The 22,177-nt window shown below is 45.3% G+C and overlaps 1 long non-coding RNA gene across 1 annotated transcript in view; it reads left to right on the top strand.

The window, feature by feature from the left end:
• Window positions 1-8,357: 8,357 nt before the first annotated feature.
• LOC138568946 (uncharacterized) overlaps window positions 8,358-22,177 on the top strand; it is a 35,958-nt gene continuing 22,138 nt past the window's right edge. Inside the window, exon 1 of the long non-coding RNA XR_011303017.1 lies at window positions 8,358-8,433. This is a non-coding gene — a long non-coding RNA (uncharacterized lncRNA). The remainder of the gene's footprint in view (window positions 8,434-22,177) is intronic.

Raw genomic sequence — 22,177 nt, 5'->3', positions numbered from 1 at the left:
AGTTGCTGATCTCTCTCTTTTAACCATTTATAATGAAAATGAATATAAAACAATATTTCCATAATAGTTCAAACATTTGAAATGTTACCTATTTCTTCCCAGTTCACAGCTCAACCTACTAGTTGGTGAACTTTCATGCCAATAAAAGGACATGAGCTTCCAATATCGCCCATGGTGAACCCATGCTTTAATATTGCCGCCACAGACTCTTTCTTCAAAGGCCATAGCTATTTGCATTATGAAATGGCAGTCAGCGGTGTAATGGACAAAGATGCATGTGGAAACTAGCAATGGGGTGAGATAACCAAAGGAGCTGGTCTCCCTCTCTCAGCCATTTGTAATTGAAATACCGATAAGACACTATATCCATAATAGTTAAACATTATAAATAAAAATAGTTATCTATATCCTCCCAATGCAACCTACCAATTTGAGAATTGTCATGTCAAAGAAGGGACTTGAACCCACAACCTTGCCACTGACAACCCCACACTCAATAGTCTGAGCCACATGGATCGCTTTTTTGCATCATGACATGTATCAAAAGATGAGTGAATGATGGTGCATCTGGGAACTTGCAATGGGGGTTGGGATGAAATAATTGCTGGTCCCTCAGACATTTGAAATGGAAATAAAACTAAAACAATATTTTCATAACATTATAAATATTACCCTTTTTGTAATGGAAATAAAGATTCAACAATATGTTCATACATTTTAAAAAACATTACATGTTACATATTCCTGGACAATTCACAGCTCCACTTCCAACTTTGTGTGTTTTCAAGAAAACAAAGGGACTTGAAACTGGAATCATACCACTGGAAAACCCATGCTCAAGATTTTGGGAACTCCTTCAAAAAGCATAGATTTCTTTTTTAATACAGTTTACCGATTTTCTCCCACTGCACAGCTCAACCTAATTGTGTACTTATAAGTCAATGTTGGTTGATGAAACTGCAACTATGCAATTAGTAAACCCATGCTCTAACTTCCGAGCCAATGCTCAAGTATGTCATACATGAAGATGCCTGTGGGAAGTAGCAATGCGGCTCAGGGTAACCAAAGGCGCTGGCCTCTCTCTCTCTCTGAGCCATTTGTTATGGAAATAAAGATAAAACTATATTTTCACGCCAGTTTAAAAAAACCCATTAAAAATGTAACCTATTTCCTCCCAATGCACAGCTGAAACTACCAGTTTGAGCAGGTTCATGCATTGAAGAGATCTGAACTTTCCATGTTCCCATTTCAAACCCTTGCTCAAACCTCTGCACTACGATGACTCCTTTTAAAAGAGCATAGCCTTTTGCATTATGACATGCAGGTCAAATGTTTAATGGATGAAGATGCATCTGGGAACTAGCAATGAGGGTTGGGTAAGAAAGCTGCCGGTCTCTCTCTGAACTGTTTGTGATGGAAATAACAATCTAAATATATTTTCATAGCATTAACAATGTTGGCCACATTATCCTGATGTACTGCTCAATTGACCAGTTTGTGCATTTTCATGCCAATGAGGGAACGTGAACCTGCAGCCATGTCCTTGGTAAACCCATGCTGTAATATCTGAGCAACAGAGAGTCCCGCAGAAAGCCACAGAGAGTCCCGCAGAAAGCACAGTCTTTTGCATTATGACATGGCGATCAAAGGTGTCATAGATGAAGATTCATCTGGGAACTAGGAATTGGGTTGGGCTAATCAAAGGTCTCTCTGTGAGCCATTTATAAAGGAAATAACTATAAAACTCTATTTTCATACCAGTTAAATATTTATTTTTTCTCAATGCCAGTTTTTACAGTGTCCATGCCCACGAGGTGATGTGAGCTTGCAACATTGCCAGTGGTAAATTGATGCTGTAACCTCTGAGCCACAGAGTCAACATTAAAAAAAGGATAGCGTTTTGCATCATGAAATGGCTGTCAAAGGTGTCATGGATGAAGATGGATCTGGGAACTAGCAATGGGGGCCAGGATAGCCAGTTGTGCTGGTCTCCCTCTCTGAGCCACTTGTAATGGAAATAACAATAAAACAATACTTTCATAACAGTTACAAAAATACTAAAATATGTTTACCTATTTCCTCCCAATGCAGAGCTCAACCTACCAATTTGAGTACTTTCATGCCAATGAAGGGACTTTAATGTGCAACTTTGCCACTGCAAACCCTCACACAAGCCTCTATGCCATGGGGACTCTCCTTTAAGCATTATGACATGGAACACAGATGTGTCATGGATGAAGTTGCATCTGGGAAAAAGCAATAGGTGTTGGAATAACAAAGTTACTTTTTTTTTCGCTCTTTCTTTGTAATGGAAGGAAGGAATTGCAGACGTGCAGCGTGAGGACAGGAAACTGACACTGCAGCTGGGGAGGCGGCCTGCACCGTGTATGTTTAGACATATTTGAAGTGTGATTATTCTCAGGAATTGTGTAGGTGCTTTAAATATGCCAAACTGCACTTGTCGAGGTGCAATGTTTTTTTAATGTGTTCCAGTGTTTTTAAAAATAGGTCAGTCTTTGCCCTAGTGCTAATACCGTGCAAACTTTGCACTTGCACCGCTGCAAGGTTTCTGTAATCTGGCCCCTGATGTGCGAGTGGTCAGTGTTCAAATTCACAGCCCCTCAAGAAGATACTTCTCAACCACACTGACCTGTGAAGCCGGCCCAACGACATCACCGTGAGCCTCAATACTCGAGCCATCGCTATATAGCAGGCAGACTAGTTGCTACCTGTAATAGTTGATGGTCATTCGGTTTGAGTGGTGCCAGCCGCTTGAGGTCCAGTGTGCATGCAGCGTGGGTGGCAAGTTGTTTGCAAGGTGCTGAATGGCATTCTGCTGCGATGGGTCTCAGTGGATCTGCCCATAGGGAGCGTTTTCGACTGGTGAATAGGAAACACACACCTCCTACCCTTAACTGGACCAACGGAAACCTAAGCTCCTCAGTAGGGAACAATTTTCCCACCCGACACCGGGAGGCTATCCAAATGGTTCTAGCTGTTACATGCACTTCCTGTCTGACAAAATTACAGAGAGCTGCCTCCTCAGAACAGCCTATGTATGGGTTGAATGTTGGTACATAAACGACTAGTTCGCAACATACACACATCCATCACACAACCAGCACCACAACAAAACCTGACAACCACTTACATACCAATACAGTAAAGACACCTCCAACATAACTCATGAGACAACTGCTTCTCTTCCCTCTTCAGCAAACACACTGACTAACACCACCACTGGCAGCGAGTGTACCACAAAGACCACACACTTGCTGTCACTCACTAACAGAAAAAAACAGCAAACACGGCCACCGACAGGCATAACGCAACCATGCCAGCCATGTCTCCTCAACCCCATTTCCTCCCTACCAACGAGAGGAGGAATGCCTAGAATGTCGTTTGGTGTGTACACAGTGTCTACATCCCTTTGCTGCCTGAAAGGTCAAATCCCATAGCAGGAAGCAGACAATCAGGTACCCCCATTTCAAACATCACCAGCAGAAACCCCAGAGAACGTGAGAGCCCCCTGCCCTTCCCCCAAATGTGGAACGTTTGGTCATTTCATTGTAATTGTTAGAATTTAGGAAATCACAACAGATTACATAATGCTCTTGTTTTTAAAGTAAAAAAGAATAAAGAATGGTTTGCTAAATTATATGATATGATATGACAATGTATTTATATTGCGCTCGTACACAAGTGTTTCAAATAAAAAACAACAATTTATATTGAGCACATATGAGGTCCATTACATATCTGCTCAGTGTTATTGAAAAGTGCAACACATTTTCTGGTTCAGGTTCCAATCGGTGTCAATTTAAACGCACACGAGGCCATTACATAAGTACATCCATTATTTTGAAGTAGGGCAGGTTCCGAAAGCTGGAAGTCCCTTTGCCATTAAGTAAACCAATTCATTGCGTATGCTTAGCCTTTATGTGCAAGTAGGCCAGCTTTATAAACTTCTATTTCTGCATGGTGGAAATATGACTGCATGTCCTGCAATTGAGAACCAACAGAATAATTATACAAACTTCGCACAGATTTAAAATTCATATTACAATTAAAAACAAACATCCACGGATAGTGATATTTATAAATGCAGGCAAACTGGTGCAAATATGCACCTTACATATCCCATATAAAATGTAAGTAGTACGCCAATATGAAAACATTTAAGCCACCAACTACAATACGCATATTATGGTATGCGTAACAATGCCATCTGCAGAAAAAGTGATGAACACTGTTGCACATGCAAGCCACGCAATACTTAAAAAATGTGGAATGTCACGAAATCAACTCGAATTAAACATGCAAATACTACTTCACATTAAATGGTGTTACATCATCCACCCAGCCACTGTGAAACCGACTCAACAACAAAACCCATAAATACAGAGAGACCTGCATCGCAGCAAAGGAGAGCTCTACACAGCACTGCACACTCAGACCACGCCAACCCAAAAGGAAACCAGAAAAGCATGGAAAAATAACTGGAGACCATGAAATAACCTAACCACACACCCCTGGTAAACAAACAACAAACATACACCACAAACCTAAAATGAAACCACAAAAGTGAGGAAATAAATACAAATGGGCACCAGGAAGCTGCCGACCCAGAGTGCACCCACCTCTGTGAAACTTACATCAAAAACTCAACACAAACAAATAAACTCATACCCCCGACATTCCTCGATACAGGAAAGACAAAGAAGCAAGAAAGGAAAATATAAACTAGAGGGAAACCATAACCCAGCAGGATGGAACCCACCCTCCAGAACACACAACACCTAGGAACCCCTTGGGGACACCACTAAATGGACTAAGGACACATACCAAGAAAAGTGCAAACACGGAATACGTCTCATGCTACCTCTCCACCTATGGCTCCATCTCAATGGATAACAGACAACTGGAAAATAACCCAGAAGAAGAACCCAAACAAACGTGGACCCCACCAGGACGTCAAAACAAATACACCAAAAAGCTAAACACAGCAACATAACACCTTTAGAAAACCCCCAATAGGAATCAGGGCAAACTCGAGTCCATAACCATGCCCTACGTTACCAAAGACTGGAATAATGCACCCACGCTCAAACACTAACCGGCACAAACCAAGACTAAGCAACCCTGCCATCAACCTAATTAGACTACTCAACAAAGAGATAGAACACCCAAGAACAATCTCACTAAGTAGCCCCACCCAGGAGAGAATCCCTAGTGATGTAAACCCGACAAAAAACGCACCAGCTGAGACACACAAAGGGACAGGCAACAACCCAAAAGGGAAAATAGACAAACTGTACTGCAGCTTACTCAACATAAGATCTGTGGCTAAACACAAAACTGAAATATACGACCTCCTAAGCAAGGGAGGCACGGACACACATTTCCTCACAGAAACATGGCTATCAGATAACTGCAAAATTATCGTGCACAAACCATATCGGACAATTTTAAACTAATACACGTCCACATAGAAAACTGAAGATGAGGCGGAATTGCAATGGAGCACAAAGAGTACATCTGTGCCACACCACTCCCTCAACGGATATAGAAGACTGTGAATCCCTCCAGGTTTAAGCTCAAACTTAACGACCAAGCCAAAATAGTGTTCCTTCTGATCTATAGACTGCCATCCCACAACCCGAACTATGCCACGAAACTCGCTGACTCCACAGTCAACCTTTCCACCTACCATGACAACCTAATTGTCCTGGGGGACCTCAACATTTGGTTTGAAAGAGTGAACGAAACCACAGTGAAACCACAGTGAACTCACTCTGCACCCTCCTGGAAACACTCCACTACAAGCAAATAGTAAACAGATCCACCCACAATGCAGGACACACCTTGGACGCAATCTTCTGCAGAGTACTCTGTGCATCTGCCCCGCCAATACCAATGGTATGGAATGCTCACCACTTGAAACCATTCTCTGTCAAACTTTAAACCTGCATACTGCAAGGAAACGCAAGATTACACACCACAAGGAAAGGAAACAGGAAGAATCTGGACTTGGTGTCCTTAACAGACCTGCTGGAATTGACTCAACCAAACACCACCGAGCTGAACAGAATGACCCCAGAGTGGAAAAAATACTCTACACTTGGATCACCGAGGCCCTAGACTAACTAGCACCAGCAAAAAATTTCAAAGCCACTGAAAAAAGATGGCAGCAATGTGGTTCACTGAGGAGCTGACAGAACTCAAAAAAACAAACCACAAACTGGAAAAAATATGAAGAAACCATTACAATCAATCGGACTAAATAAAATACCAAAGACAACTCAGACTATACAAATCAGCAGTCCTCAAAGCAAAAGAAAGTACTACGTCACAAGAATCCAGTCGGCAACCAACCCACAAGAAGGACTCTTCAGGATCATCAAAGAGGTAAAAAAACCTACATCCTGCAACAAAAACGCCATCCCAACACAAGCACTATGCAACATCACCAACTACCTTAAAACAAACATTGAAACAATCCAACATACCATCTATACAAACTGTGCAACTATAATCACAACCACTGATAACTGGCGATACACCAACCACAGCAAGGCTCATCTGTTTTGAACCAATAGACGAATAAGCCTTCTCTACACTAATAAAGTACACAAGCATTGCAGGATTGTGTTGTAGCACTTTGAAGTGTCCTCTATGCGCTAGATGGAATTACCAATAAACATCTTAGACAAAATAACCGGACAGATCCAAGGAAGTTGGTCGAATACTCCTTTAATCTCAATCAAAGAAAACAAGGAGTCGTACAGCTATCAAAATAGAGGCATGCATAATCACACTTCCTCTTTTGAATACAGAGTTTCTATACTTTTTCATATGTCATCTATGATGTCGTTATATGTGGCATGTTGCAAAACCTATCAACGGGGGATTGGATTAGGAGAACATGTCTACTTATAGAATCATATGTGTTAATATCTCATTGGCTGCCGCTTGTCTGTAGGACACGTCCTAAACTACTTCTACATACATAGCATACTGATTATAGCAGAGAATAGGGCAGCAGATTGGTAACTGCACCATTGCATGTGAAAGTGCATGGCAGGTCTTATGATTGGTTGGCAAACCCACCCAACGTTGGAGTTTCAGCTTGTTTAACAGCACACGAGTATAAACGAAACCTGTTCCCACACGGTGCATTTCATAAAGCACAGACTCTGTGCGCGGACTCGGCAGGGTAATTCAACATGCCTTTGCTCTTCAACACCAGACTAACACCTCATCCGCTCCGCCCCCCGCCCCTCGTGCCTTCCAGCTCCCTCCCTTCCCACGTGACAATGGTGTTGGCTTCACGACACCACACTGCCTTCAAGCCAATCAAGCACTGCATTACCCACAGCTCATAACACATTAATAACAATTGATGACAAACCGCCCTGAGGCGAATCAAGAACCACATTACTCACAATGCATCACACCTTAACACACATGATGCAATGCACTCTCCATATTGTGTGCATGGTGAATTTCAACTCGATACATATAGAATTACAAAAATGCATCCAATACGTTTCTATTTGTTGCAAACTTTTTTTTATCCACACCTCTATGCATTGCATGGTTAAGCACTTAAACCCATAACTGTGCTGCTGCATGCTCGGCTCCAGTAACATGTCTGGCCTCAGATGGTTTCATATTGCGAACACGGATGTTTGATTTATGTTCGCCAATCCGTTCTTTCACCGGACGGCTGGGTTTGCCGATCATAAACGGTGCCACGAGGGCATGTAATCAAATACACAACATCATCAGAGAGACAAGCAATATACTACAGAGAGACAGGGAGTGGGCTGGGCGAGAGAGAGATGGGGAGAACAGAGATGGATGCATACAAGGTGAGAGACACAGGAACAGAGGCAGGCCAGGAGGGCGAGGCGGGGTTACGGGGGAAGGGGCGCGGTGAGAGAGCGAAGGGAAAAAGAGATGAGAGTCTGTCAGACAGAGAGTGAGGGGCACAGGTCAGGCAGGAGGGGAGTGGGGAGGGAGGGAGGGAGGAAGGAAGGAAGGGAGGGAGGGAGAGAGGGAGGGAGGGAGGGAGGGAAGGAAGGAAGGAAGGAAGGAAGGAAGGAAGGAAGGAAGGAAGGAAGGAAGGAAGGAAGGAAGGAAGGAAGGAAGGAAGGAAGGAAGGAAGGAAGGAAGGAAGGAAGGAAGGAAGGAAGGAAGGAAGGAAGGAAGGGAGGGAGGGAGGGAGGGAGGGAGGGAGGGAGGGAGGGAGGGAGGGAGGGAGGGAGGGAGGGAGGGAGGGAGGGAGGGAGGGAGGGAGGGAGGGAGGGAGGGAGGGAGGTCAAGATGACACATGAAGCACAAGGAAAGAGAATGGGAGTTGGAGAAGCAAAAGACTGGTTGAGAATGGGGGCGAGAAGCAGAGCTATCCTGTTTTCAATGTGTGAGAAGGTTAGCATGTCCTGTTTTTTTCTTTGCATTCTAGGACTGAGGGATTGAGGGAGAGAAGGAGAGGGGCTGGGAGAGAGAGTAAGCCATGGGAGTCTGCATGGGAGGGAGATCACAGGTAGAATGGGAGTAATACAAGGAGAGACAACGTGCCAGAGGGAGGAGATCAATAGGCAGGGGAATGAAGTGGAGAAGTGACGGAGAGTGCAAGAGGAACTATGTGAACATACAAGGGAGTGTCAAGGAGTGTGAGTCCGAGTAGACACCTGACAGCTTAAGGAGGAAAAGAGGGAAGGGGATTCAATGGGTTCACCCTCGAAAACATCCAGCTGCTCCCTTTACATGAAAATGCAACAGTGTGAGTGGTACACACTCCATTGGCTGGAGATGCCTATAGGCATGCTGCCACCTACAAGCCACCCACGGTGGCCTGGGGTAAGTGGTCACTGGGCATGCTGCCACCTACAGCCACCCACTGAGGCTTGGGGTAAGTGGTCACTGGGCATGATGCCACCTACAGCCACCCACTGTGGCCTGGGGTATGTGGTCACTGGCAGCCACCCACTGTGGCCTGGGTACTGGGTAAGTGGTCACTGGGCATGCTGCCACCTACAGCCACCCACGGTGGCCTGGGGTAAGTGGTCACTGGGCATGCTGCCACCTACAGCCACCCACTGAGGCTTGGGGTAAGTGGTCACTGGGCATGATGCCACCTACAGCCACCCACTGTGGCCTGGGGTATGTGGTCACTGGCAGCCACCCACTGTGGCCTGGGTACTGGGTAAGTGGTCACTGGGCATCCTGCCACCTACGGCCACCCACTGTGGCCTGGGGTAAGTAAGTGGTCACTGGGCATGATGCCACCTACAGCCACCCACTGTGGCCTGGGGTATGTGGTCACTGGCAGCCACCCACTGTGGCCTGGGTACTGGGTAAGTGGTCACTGGGCATCCTGCCACCTACGGCCACCCACTGTGGCCTGGGGTAAGTAAGTGGTCACTGGGCATGCTGCCACCTACAGCCACCCACTGAGGCTTGGGGTAAGTGGTCACTGGGCATGATGCCACCTACAGCCACCCACTGTGACCTGGGGTATGTGGTCACTGGCAGCCACCCACTGTGGCCTGGGTACTGGGTAAGTGGTCACTGGGCATCCTGCCACCTACGGCCACCCACTGTGGCCTGGGGTAAGTAAGTGGTCACTGGGCATGCTGCCACCTACAGCCACCCACTGAGGCTTGGGGTAAGTGGTCACTGGGCATGATGCCACCTACAGCCACCCACTGTGGCCTGGGGTATGTGGTCACTGGCAGCCACCCACTGTGGCCTGGGTACTGGGTAAGTGGTCACTGGGCATGCTGCCACCTACGGCCACCCACTGTGGCCTGGGGTAAGTAAGTGGTCACTGGGCATGCTGCCACCTACAGCCATCCAGGTTGGCCTGGGGTAAGTGGTCACTGGGCATGCTGCCACCTACAGCCATCCAGGTTGGCCTGGGGTAAGTGGTCACTGGGCATGCTGCCACCTACAGCCATCCAGGTTGGCCTGGGGTAAGTGGTCACTGGGCATGATGCCACCTACAGCCACCCACTGTGGCCTGGGTACTGGGTAAGTGGTCACTGGGCATCCTGCCACCTACGGCCACCCACTGTGGCCTGGGGTAAGTAAGTGGTCACTGGGCATGCTGCCACCTACAGCCATCCAGGTCGGCCTGGGGTAAGTGGTCACTGGGCATGCTGCCACCTACAGCCACCCACTGAGGCTTGGGGTAAGTGGTCACTGGGCATGATGCCACCTACAGCCACCCACTGTGGCCTGGGGTATGTGGTCACTGGCAGCCACCCACTGTGGCCTGGGTACTGGGTAAGTGGTCACTGGGCATGCTGCCACCTACAGCCATCCAGGTTGGCCTGGGGTAAGTGGTCACTGGGCATGCTGCCACCTACAGCCACCCACTGAGGCTTGGGGTAAGTGGTCACTGGGCATGATGCCACCTACAGCCACCCACTGTGGCCTGGGGTATGTGGTCACTGGCAGCCACCCACTGTGGCCTGGGTACTGGGTAAGTGGTCACTGGGCATGCTGCCACCTACAGCCATCCAGGTTGGCCTGGGGTAAGTGGTCACTGGGCATGCTGCCACCTACAGCCACCCACTGAGGCCTGGGGTAAGTAAGTGGTCACTGGGCATGCTGCCACCTACAGCCATCCAGGTTGGCCTGGGGTAAGTGGTCACTGGGCATGCTGCCACCTACAGCCATCCAGGTTGGCCTGGGGTAAGTGGTCACTGGGCATGCTGCCACCTACAGCCATCCAGGTTGGCCTGGGGTAAGTGGTCACTGGGCATGCTGCCACCTACAGCCATCCAGGTTGGCCTGGGGTAAGTGGTCACTGGGCATGATGCCACCTACAGCCACCCACTGTGGCCTGGGTACTGGGTAAGTGGTCACTGGGCATCCTGCCACCTACGGCCACCCACTGTGGCCTGGGGTAAGTAAGTGGTCACTGGGCATGCTGCCACCTACAGCCATCCAGGTTGGCCTGGGGTAAGTGGTCACTGGGCATGCTGCCACCTACAGCCACCCACTGAGGCTTGGGGTAAGTGGTCACTGGGCATGATGCCACCTACAGCCACCCACTGTGGCCTGGGGTATGTGGTCACTGGCAGCCACCCACTGTGGCCTGGGTACTGGGTAAGTGGTCACTGGGCATGCTGCCACCTACAGCCATCCAGGTTGGCCTGGGGTAAGTGGTCACTGGGCATGCTGTCTGGCTTCCGGCAACTACATTTCCAACCGTATAGCACTTTTGGAAAATGGAGTAAATCTAAAGTACAACTTAGAAACTTTCTGCAACTTTAGTGCTATTTCGGAGCTGGGTAAAGTGTACTTGTTAACCTTTGGAGAGAAATGAAGCCACACTATATGAACGTTTTTATCTATGACTTTCAAGTAATTCTTTTGCCTTGAAAACGTGCTTGAAGTCACAATGTGTTGCCGGTTTGCATCTGATGGTCTGTATTAATGCATTGTTTTTGATCATTCAATAAATGTGCCGCTGTTATATTTTCAGTGCAGGTTCTTAGGCGATTTCTGCTGGCTTTAAATAGTAGATGAACGCGTTGTTCATTATTCTGCTTTCTTTTTGGAGCTAACAGCTGGGGCCTGAATACTTAGGGGAACTTGCGGCTTTTCATTTATATAAGCACACAGGATTAGGTTAACAGCTGACTGTTTGTTTTGGGTTAGTTTATTATGCAAGTTGTGTACTTTTCAAGGCATTTCTATAAAACTATTATTTTAGCTCTTGAAACACAAGCCATAGCAAATATTTTGCAAAACTCAAGCGGAGAAGATGTGTGGCTAAGTGCCTAAATTGCAGACTGTGCATGCATTGTAGTTCCCCACGTAACCAAAGTGAGCGATTCTGGGCAGATAATGTACTCTTACTGTGTCTTGCCAGACGAAATCGAGGGTCCTTGTGATAAACTTTGCAGCTTATGTTTTTTTGAAGTCTCGCTCATGGCTTACCCAGTGGTCATTTCACCACAATGCCAGGTGTAGCGGAAGTGACAGCACAGGACCCTTGACCTCCGATGACATCACAGGAAGTGATGTCATTTCACACTGCACCCCCAAGTGACATCGCAGGAAGTGATGGCACACGATCTTTCCCCACTTGACAAAAGAGGAAGGGGCCTCACATAGGATTGTTCCTCAGTAAACTAAGAACAATATGGTTGTATCACTTTAATATGATATACATTTCATACAAGAATGGATCACCATTTGTAGCGTTAATATTACTGTGTACAGCCCTATATTACCAACTGTGATTGTAAGCAGATGTCCAACACAAGAACCTGGACTATTGTACATCACTCGGGCTAAACTGTAAACAGAGCATCTCGAAGAGGCCTAAACCCCAAAGCGCAGACATCTGCTGCCTGCCAAGTGACTGTCCACAGACTGGAAACAGCAACTTACCAACACAAGTCCAACCAGCAGACAATCAGAGGCTGTACCACTTCATGCTTTTACACTTGGACAACACGCACAGGGTTTTCTTGTCAATAGTGCACTTTGAACCATTGCACAGCAACCCACTCTCGCTGGTCATCCAGAGCCTAAATATCCCCAAACCATTTTCACCACGGGGACCCCACAATCCACTGCGAGTTGCTGAAGGCTGTCCACCAACAGCTTTAAAAGTCTGGCACCCACACCTGCCTTCCAACACCTTACACCTCCAATGCCTTGCTCCAACTACTTCATGTTTAAACAGCGCCACCCTCCAGTAACTTAAGTCTCCAGCATTCTCCAACACCATCAACCTCAAGCAAACTAGCAACTTAAGTCTCCAGTACCCTCCTTCAACACCACAACAATGTGTCTCATTTACCCTCCTCAAACATCTTCTACCTTCAATCAATACATTTCAACTTTCTTACAATACATTACGTCTCAAACACTCTCTCCCAACATCTGTAAGTCACTAGTAGATACATCTTAAGTCTCCAGTAACAGCCTCCGTAACATTCAGCCTCAAACACACACCTCAAACTTCAAACCCAGAGCTGTGCCAGTGGTTATGAATGATTTGAAACCTTCAAGTCATCACCTTTCTGTTTTGCTTATTTCGTAAGCAACACCATTTTTTGTTAGATGAGAGATAGAGGTGAAAGAGGTGTTGCAGGTCGCAGTAATTGTAGGTTTTTGAAATTTTAGAATGTAAACAGCAGCAGTTCCACAAAATCACCCCTAGAAAAGGCCCATTTTATTATTTTCTTTGGTTCTTTATATGTTGCTCAATGCCAGCCTCCTCCAGCTTCTAAGAACTGGAACAGAAACTTAACCCATTTTACACTGCATCCTCTTGTACCCAAAGCAAGTGCACTGCCCCTGAGCTATCCCTCCAAATATATAGGCCCTCATTCCGACTCAGGCGTTAAGGGGTTTACGGCACCGTAAACGGCGCCGACCCTTAACGCCTGATTACAAGGTTCCCTTTGCGGCATGGCTTTTAACGGCTGCTTTTTGCAGCCGTTACAAGCCATGCCGCAAAGGGACCTTGGCGATAATTACGGCACCGTAATTTACGGTGCCGTAATTATCGCCTTTCCCCATTCCCATTATGCCCTATGGGGCAAAAATGGGAATGGGGAGGGTAAAATGGGAAATGGGGATTTACCGCCCCACTCACCTTGGAATGGGGCGGTAAATCCGCCAACCACCCTGGCGTAAACGTAGTTTACGCCATGGTGGTAAGGGTACGACCCAGGCGGTAACTTACCGCCTGGGTCGTAATGAGGCCCATATACTTTTTGCTTGAGGAAGCAAGAGATGGTTTACTTCAAAGGCAGAGGGCAACTTCATGTACATTAATTATTTCACCTTGCGTCTATCTACAGAGTGCCTGTGATGCAGGTCTGGCAGATCTGCATCAGTTCATACAGTGCCCAGGCAGGATTGGTGGCAGAAGCCACTGTGGCAGACCCCTCTCATCACAGGGCCAGTGACTCACTGGATGTGCAAAACAGACAACGAGAAACACTGAGGAGATTTGCGTTAATGCTGTGCTGTCACTGAGTATTGCAGGCTGCCCTTACTCATTACAAGCTAGCTAGACCTAGCCCCCATACCCTTCCTGTTGCAACAGTACTGGGTATGAGCTGCACAGACAGCCCCTCCTCTGAGCCCAACTATTCAGGCATTCTTCACTAATGGACTGCCAACCTGTTAGTGATTGCGGCTTCATGATTTTTCCTGCATCCCTGTTATTTCTCTGGCTAACGAGATCGAGATTCCAGGTGAAAAAAGCGGTGGCACATTTAGCTGCATTTACAACCGCCTTTTTCAGGTGCAACACCGATATCTGCTCTTGCCACTGCCTCTTTGTCCAGTAGCCCAAGGGTTGCAAGGGCAGGTCTACGGGTAGCAGAGGTGGAGCCAGGGATAGCAGTTGCTACCCCTGTCAACCCCCAAATGACGTCCTTGGGCTTAACATAGTGTTGTTGCACTGAGCAATAATCACTTGTTCCACGGGCTGGAACGGGTGGTACCATCCCAGGACCCGGTTTAATAGGCCAGAGCATAGAGAGGGCTTTTAACAAGGGTCCCTGGTGCCGTTACCACCTGTTCCAGCCTGTGGAATGGGTGATTATTGATACTAGCACCACGGGTTGCTGATCTAGTAACCCGGGATGCTGAGAGGCATGTCTTTTGTATGAATGAACGGGACCCTCATGGTGCCCCGTTCATTCATACAAAAAAGGGATGCAAGATGGCCGCCACGGAGCTGGAAGACAGGGCTCCATGCAGAGCCCCTCTTCCTTTTCCATTGCGTCCAGCAGGAAGACAGAGCATCAGCAGCGGTGGGGGCAGCGCCACCGCTGCTGCTGTTGAACTCATCAAGTAAATGGGGCTGCGAGGGATGGAGAACTGCAGGGTAAGGGAGGGTGAAGGGAAGATGGCAGGCGGGGTAAGCAGCCTGCAGGTGGCTGGGAATGCAGGCTTGGAGCATGGGATTCAGCACACGATCTGAGCAACCTGATTGGTTGCTCCCCTCACACCAGGTGCTAATAAATAATAGAGACCATTCATATATTGCTCATCATTAAGTTATGTGTCTTGCTTGTCCTACTCAGTCTTCCCACTGAAAGCTGCCCTAACCTAAAGTGTTTTTATGGCCAACCACTTGCTTTAGAACTGGCCATTTGTGGCTATTCAGGCCTGAGGGGCCCTTCAGTCCTGTTCTTTAGGTACACTTGTGCTTACTTTGCTAGCTGAAAGCACCCCACCTTGCTCTTCAGTGGGATATGTGGTCTTAATGTGGCATAAAGCACTTCACCATAAACAAGAACGCCTTAGCCTGATGTGGTGCAGTCATGTAACACACACTTCCCCAGGACAGGAAACCTGAGCTGTGCCATTACTGCACTTTCAGACAATATAATACCAGAATCTCAAATGATTCCTCACCGTCTTTCCGAGTGCCAAGCTTGCAACATTACACAGGACACGTCCACAGATCAATAGCAGCAAGGCCTACACTTTTGCTCTGAAACTGCATTCACCTGTCTGTTCTAGACCGTTCTACATCTGACATCTCGCCTTAGGATTCCTGATCAACTATTCAGGGTGTTGCCCCATGGAAAAAAGCAAACGGTAATCCCAAGTCAAAAAGCCCCCCGGATTTAACTTGTGGGCTGGAGCACAGCTGAAGCCCATCACGCAGCCAAACACCACATGTTATTATGTACCTAGTTCCCCCCTAAACTGCTGAATATAGACAATCTGTTTGATGCCAAAAAAGCTTAGAACATACCATTCTTTTTACAATACCAATCTATAGTTCATCTTTTTGGATCCACGTGCACCCAAGCTATCACATAACATTCTCCCCCCTTCCACATCGTCCCATCCCTACGTCTGTTGCATTTTCACCCACTTTACAGCACTCTTATCTTCTACTTACTCCTTTTCCTCTGCAGACTAATGTCTGGATACCCCGGACGGGAGATGAATACTCCAGCCCCCAGATAAACCGGGCACTGTGAGACCACTACAGAGATGAAATGGTGCAGTATAAAAGCCCTGTAACATAACACAACTCACAGCAACTTCTTGCAGTTTCTCTTTCCAACAATGCTCCTTGTCATGTCTTTTCTGTGACGCAATTACAGTCAACCGGTCTGTAGGACACAGTGGCGGGGTCTGTAAAGGATTTCAATCAGGCGACACACACCTTGGTCTCGGCCTAGTATGCAGGGCATGACTGAAATGCTTATCTCTTCATATTATATAGATTCAATATTGAGATGGTACAGCACTCATATCACACCCCCTTTTCAAATACCCTGGGTCACAATGGACCATGAACCAGGCTGGTTGGTAAAATACAATATTTATTTATTTTAAAATTCAAAAGAAATCATACACTTTTTAATATGGGGGAACAATCACCGTTGGGGTGATAATTACAAGGAGAATGTGAGCAATGCACTGGGTTTAACTTTCTAGTGGAACATATACACATCACAGCTGAATAGGAGCACTTTTTGTATTAGGAAAGATAGCACCCAAGTTAGAATTTCCCCCTGAAAGGTTCCCTCAACCCACAAATAATCTGTTCTGAGTGGATAAAAAGAAGCAGCATGTAATCAGGAATGAGAAACAGGCAACAGAATCCAAATCTGAACTTCCCTCCCCAAATAAGAGAAAAAACAGATTTTAAACCCCTTGCAATGTTATGAAATGACACTCGGAAATGGACAAATAAATAATGAATGTGTGTTAAAAACATTGAAGCAAAATATAATTCCTCACTAAAGCAACAATGCAAAGACACTTATAATCACAAAGAATGGATTACCAAGAGCAGACAGTTTGAAAATGAGTGGAAAGTTTAAAACAGATTGCAGCAAAATGACACGCTAGAAACCGCCATGAAATTACCCAAATGCTTAAAGGGTGAAATACACTGACTTGGAGTGCGGTTTTTGGGCTGGGGGATAGAGGTATATCTCAGGGATATTCTGGAAGTGAAAGTAAGACTCTAGCTGGTAAATTGGAGGAGTTATACAAGATATAAAAAGGTGCATTTTGAGTAAAATTAAGCTATGAAATAGGAAAGGAAATCAGTTGTGACAAGAACAGTTTTACTTTAAACTAGAGTATTCAGTCTTGCCCACCAAAGAGGGACACAGTAAGATCCAGGGTTAATTCACGATTTCAACCCTGTCACCCCAGCGCCCAACCCTGGCGGAAACCAGTCCGATCACTCAAAATAGGACTAATGGTTTAGTATTACACAAGACTAAATTACTAAAGAGATGGCGCTAGCACTAGAAATCAAGGGCAGGGTTGCACAGATAGTTCTGACAGTTTTACAAGTTACCAGGATAAGGATAGGATGGCTCAGAGAGTGGGATAAGGACAAAGACAAGATATGCTCTGGGTTTCTATGGGGTAGCGATTATACTCACAGTCCATTTTTTAGTTTTGGGATTTTTGGACCGTCAGCGGTTCCGGTCACTACACGGCAGCATACCTGGCAAACAGCTGGGCAGTTCTGGTCACAGGATGGCACTGGACTGGAATGGCAACTCTGGTCACTGAATACTAAAGGTCAGTAGGATGGCAGTATGGCAGCGGGCATGCAGTTCGTGGGCAGCAATCCATGCTAGTTCAGGATGCTTCCCAAAAGAATACCACAGCTTTCCCCTTTTTAATGGGAGATTTGTGGGGTTTTCAGAATTGAGGCCTTGCTGGGAATAGGATTAGCACTGCTTGGGTTTTGCAGTGGGCCCTGGAGTAGGGTCAGCAATGCTTTGGGCTTGTAATTGAGATCTGGAATCTGGATGGATGGAACAGGAACGCAGCGCAGAAATGTCAGGAAGAGTGTGTGTCTAGTGTCTTGTCAGGGACTCTTATTTATAATGCATAGTGACATCACCAAAGTATATTGCTGGGGCAGGCTTAACTAAACATGCCTCTAACAATGGGATTGGACAAGGGTGATAGTCTCTGCCTCGCTCTCAGCTGGTTGGATTGCCAGAAAATGATGTCAGATTTATGATGTGCGTTTTACAATGTCAAAAACCTCGCACAATTACTTTACTTAAAATCCATTTTTGCCCTAAATGGCACCTTCATATAGTGGAAAACATCTAAACGCTTACAAAAGCAGGTAACATATGTTATGCAGCACATAGCAGTCCAATCCTCCCGTTTGTGAGACCTTGTTTCACCCCTCTACCAGTTTTTCACGCTTTTCAATGGGATTTCTATTACTCAGAATTCTATAACTTTACACATGGGTGTGGATGATCATAAGGGATGTATGCACAAAACTTGGCATTTGCAAAATGGATGCTTTTCCTGTAATCCACAATACTTTGCCATTTCTGTCCCCAAAATGTCAGTGAATTCTAACATGTCTTCAATGAAAGCCCATAAAATCATATTTAAACTATAACATTTTCACATTTTTACAAATTCATTCTGCAGATTTAAAAAGTCTTTAAAATATATTTATAAAATAGTCTTTGGAAGCAAATGGCAGTCCTTTGTCACTGGACCATTTTTTTCTTTCTCCAGCTGCCACCATCTGTCACTTCAGCCCTGTGTGGCCTGGGGGTTCCCAGTTTTATTGAAGGTTTTATGGCCCCCCCACTTCACAGGTTAGTATCCCAGAACTTCTATTGTCCCAGCCTGGAGCAGAGACGAATATCTGACGAGCATGTGACCTTTCTTTGTCTTGGTCCATTCAAAGTTTTTCAAGCTAGCAATTATCACATTTGTGTCCTGGAAGTTTATGGTGTGGCTCCCTTCCTAGGGGGTAGCTTTAACTCTGCCAACTGGAATAACCTGTTTTTGACAGCTTGCAAATCCAGCCAGGGCAGTTTAAAACCTTTATTTTCTGATATTTGATCCTAAATTAAAACAAGCCTGTGTAATAAAATAGCACATGTGTGTATTATCACCAGCAACAAACCCCCTTCACATTGCTAGATAAGGCAGGCTTTCATTCAAGAATTTACTTTTTAAACAGGCATTTTGAGACAGGCCCATTTTTACACATGTGGTGCAAACTGCTAGCATTTCCTTTCAAATTCGATTTTGCCATCTGACTTCCCAATATTGCCTTGCAGCCATAGTTATTTTCTTCTAGGCAGTAGTTTATTGGAAGCACAGATGCATTAAAACTGATATGGCTCAAATAGCTGGAGTCTCTTTTGAACTACTGAGCTTTGATACATTTGTAAATAAATGCATGTGTTTTCCCGTGTGGGAAAAGTGAAGCTCCTTGTTGATTTTTCTCAAAGTTGGTTTGACAGGGCCTGTCATTCAGAAATCATGCCTGGTTTTGCTGAGGCACAATAAGATACTGGGCATGGCAGGGCCTTATTAATCACAGCGATTCAAGGAAGAACAGATGGAAATAGCGTCAGCAGCATTATTTTAAAGGTGAAAAGTTTCCTTTTTAATGGATATCTTGGGCTTTCAGCAAAGCAGTGCTGCCTTTTCTCTCCATTTCCTTTGTACAGGTATGAACACTCTGGCATACTCCCTTAGTGTGTCCCCTTGTTCCATCCTGCCCCATGTGTACTTGGCAAAATGGTGCAGCCATCTTTTGGTTGCTGTAAAACACTGTTTTGAGGCATGGTGTTCACAGGAGCCAGCACAGCTATTTTGCTGTTTCTGCGCAAATGAAGCTTGGTGATGTGGTGAAATACTGTTAAGTGGGTCAATATATCCCCCAGGTGGCTATTATTTACAGAGACTCTCTTAAAATAATCACCAATGGTCCCATTACCATAAATTCGATGGAGAGCTTACATCTGAAATGTCTCTATAATGCTATCTCTTTAGTAGATATGTTAATTGTCTATCGCCCCCAGAGGCTAACACCCATTTTCAGACATCCTTTGCGGATGTGGAGGCACAACTGATTCCTTTCTGTTTGAGCCTGATAATTTAGGATGATTTAAATTTTTGGGGAGGTGATGTAAAAAACCCTAGGGAAATGACATTTCTGGAGTCCTTGTCAATGTTAGGTCTGATTCAATAGGTGTCTGGGCCCACTCACAAAGCTGGTCACACCATAGACTGTATTTTTGGTAACTCAAATTCGGTATCAGTTGCTCCAGCCATCCATTCCCCCTGGACAGATCATGCAGGAATTGCCTTCTTTGACAAAATGGAAATCAACCAATCCATCGCAAGAGTAGAGGGCAGGGTATACGAGTATCATAAATGGGATAACATCGCAGAGCCTATTACCTTTTTTTTGGAGACTCAGATCGGGATTCTACATTTTCTGACCCCTTGCACCTTCTGGAAATATTGTATGGTAAACTCACTGCCGCGACGAATATGGTAGGACCATGGATCTTGGGAAGATAAAGGGATCTTGGCCGTAAGAGAAATTTGTTGTTTTCCACGACACTTAAAACCAAAAAAAGTCAATTGGGCGTCATTCCGGTGGTCTACTTATTAGTACTTAAAATACAATGTTGGAAAAACTTGAATTGTTATCATCTGATTTACCAGGGATACTGGCAGTTAGGCTCTTCTTAAAGGGTGGGGCCGTACCTAAATCATTCCTTTTACTCCACATTTACTGGCACCCCTCACAATCCAACCTTGATGCCTTTGTGGTGGGTCTGACACAACTGATAGATGTATACATGACAGAACTAGGTGGTAATGAACTTATTTTCGTGGGGGATTTTTAACTCGGAGTGTAATACGGTAAGAGAAAGTGTGGCTCCTAGGGCTCTGCATTTTAGATATGGTAAACAAGGGGGAATCCTTTTTGAAGCGTCAGACCTCAATAAAGTAAATAGAAACATCAGGGGAGATTTGGAGGGACACCACATTTGGAAAAGCAGCAGTTTAAAATCAACTTTTGAGTACTTAGGCTTGTCGTCAGTATTATTTGATTTATGCAAATCATTTAAAATACTTGACACAACTGCAAGTGATCCGAATGTCTTAATGGCCATATTTCATATACAAATATAGGTACTGAGCATTTCCGGATATACGAATTTGCACATTAACCAGAAGAAAAAAAATCAAAAAGAACTTTAGAGATGGGAATAGCCTTAACATTTCTCTAAAATATATTTGGTGGAACACTGCGCTTCAGACTAAACTAGAAACTTCTACCTCATCTAAATGTACATGTTTTTTATGGTCAATTAGAAAAAATAGTGGGTGTTTGTGCCGCCCGAAGGAACGGCATAGACATTGCTTTGACTTGGTATCTCTGAACAAAAAGAGGAAACTTAGGCATGTATTGAGGCTTTTAAAGAAAAATAAAGGTCTTGAGAGTGAGTATGTCACTGAGTCAAAATTGCTCAGACAAAGGTTTAAGAATAAAAATAAATGCAAAGGCATACTTTACTGCAGAAGGATGGTTAGCGTATGATGGGGCAGTAACTACCAAAGTCTCAAGGAATTTCTGGTCGCTTATTAATGAGTTATCACCAGGGCTAGACGTTTCATAAAGTAATCCTATATCAGAAGATCTGTGGAAGGTTCACTTTGAGAAGCTATATAAAATGCCTGATATGGAAATTGCTGATAGTATTGAGAAGAGACATTGGTTACTTAACTTTGACATGCAGAGTAGTCTGAGAATTATTCTAATTCATCTAAGTCAGGGGCCCGTGGGCCAAATAGGTTGAGTAGCCATATACTTAAAAGTGACTGTACACCCTGGGCAATATTTTATGTTTACTAGTTATGGACATGTTAGCAACAAAGAGTACACCAGATACCTGGAAACGTTCTATTGTAGTACCAAAACACAAAAAAGGTGATCAATATAATCTTGCCAGTTGCCCTTCTTGACACTGATAGTAAAATAAATTCAACTCTGGTGTTAAATGAGTTTGGACATTGGGCCATTACAGCAGGTAGAGTACAGAAACAACAAACAGATTTCAGGGAAGGTACGGGTACTTAAGGACTCCATACCATTATATATCCCTGCAATTGACTTTACCCAATGTTCGATACAGTGAACCGTGCTCTTTTGTAGTCTAAATTGAAGAGATGGGGAATTCCAGTTTTGCTTTTAGCAATATTAGTGTTTTACATCTCTTCAAGTTAGATTGAAGGGGCAGGGTGCTTTGACTGAACACTTTTGCACCCATAGGGAGTTGCATCATGGTGGGTTTTGGCACCTTGCCTATTTAACTTGTATCTTTCAGACATAGGTGAGTGTCAGGACTCG

This window comes from Ambystoma mexicanum, chromosome 2q (assembly GCF_040938575.1).
Source record: "Ambystoma mexicanum isolate Mex_15411 chromosome 2q, UKY_AmexF1_1, whole genome shotgun sequence".
NCBI classification, from domain to species: Eukaryota; Metazoa; Chordata; class Amphibia; order Caudata; family Ambystomatidae; genus Ambystoma; species Ambystoma mexicanum.
This window is presented reverse-complemented; position numbering and strand designations above follow the sequence as displayed.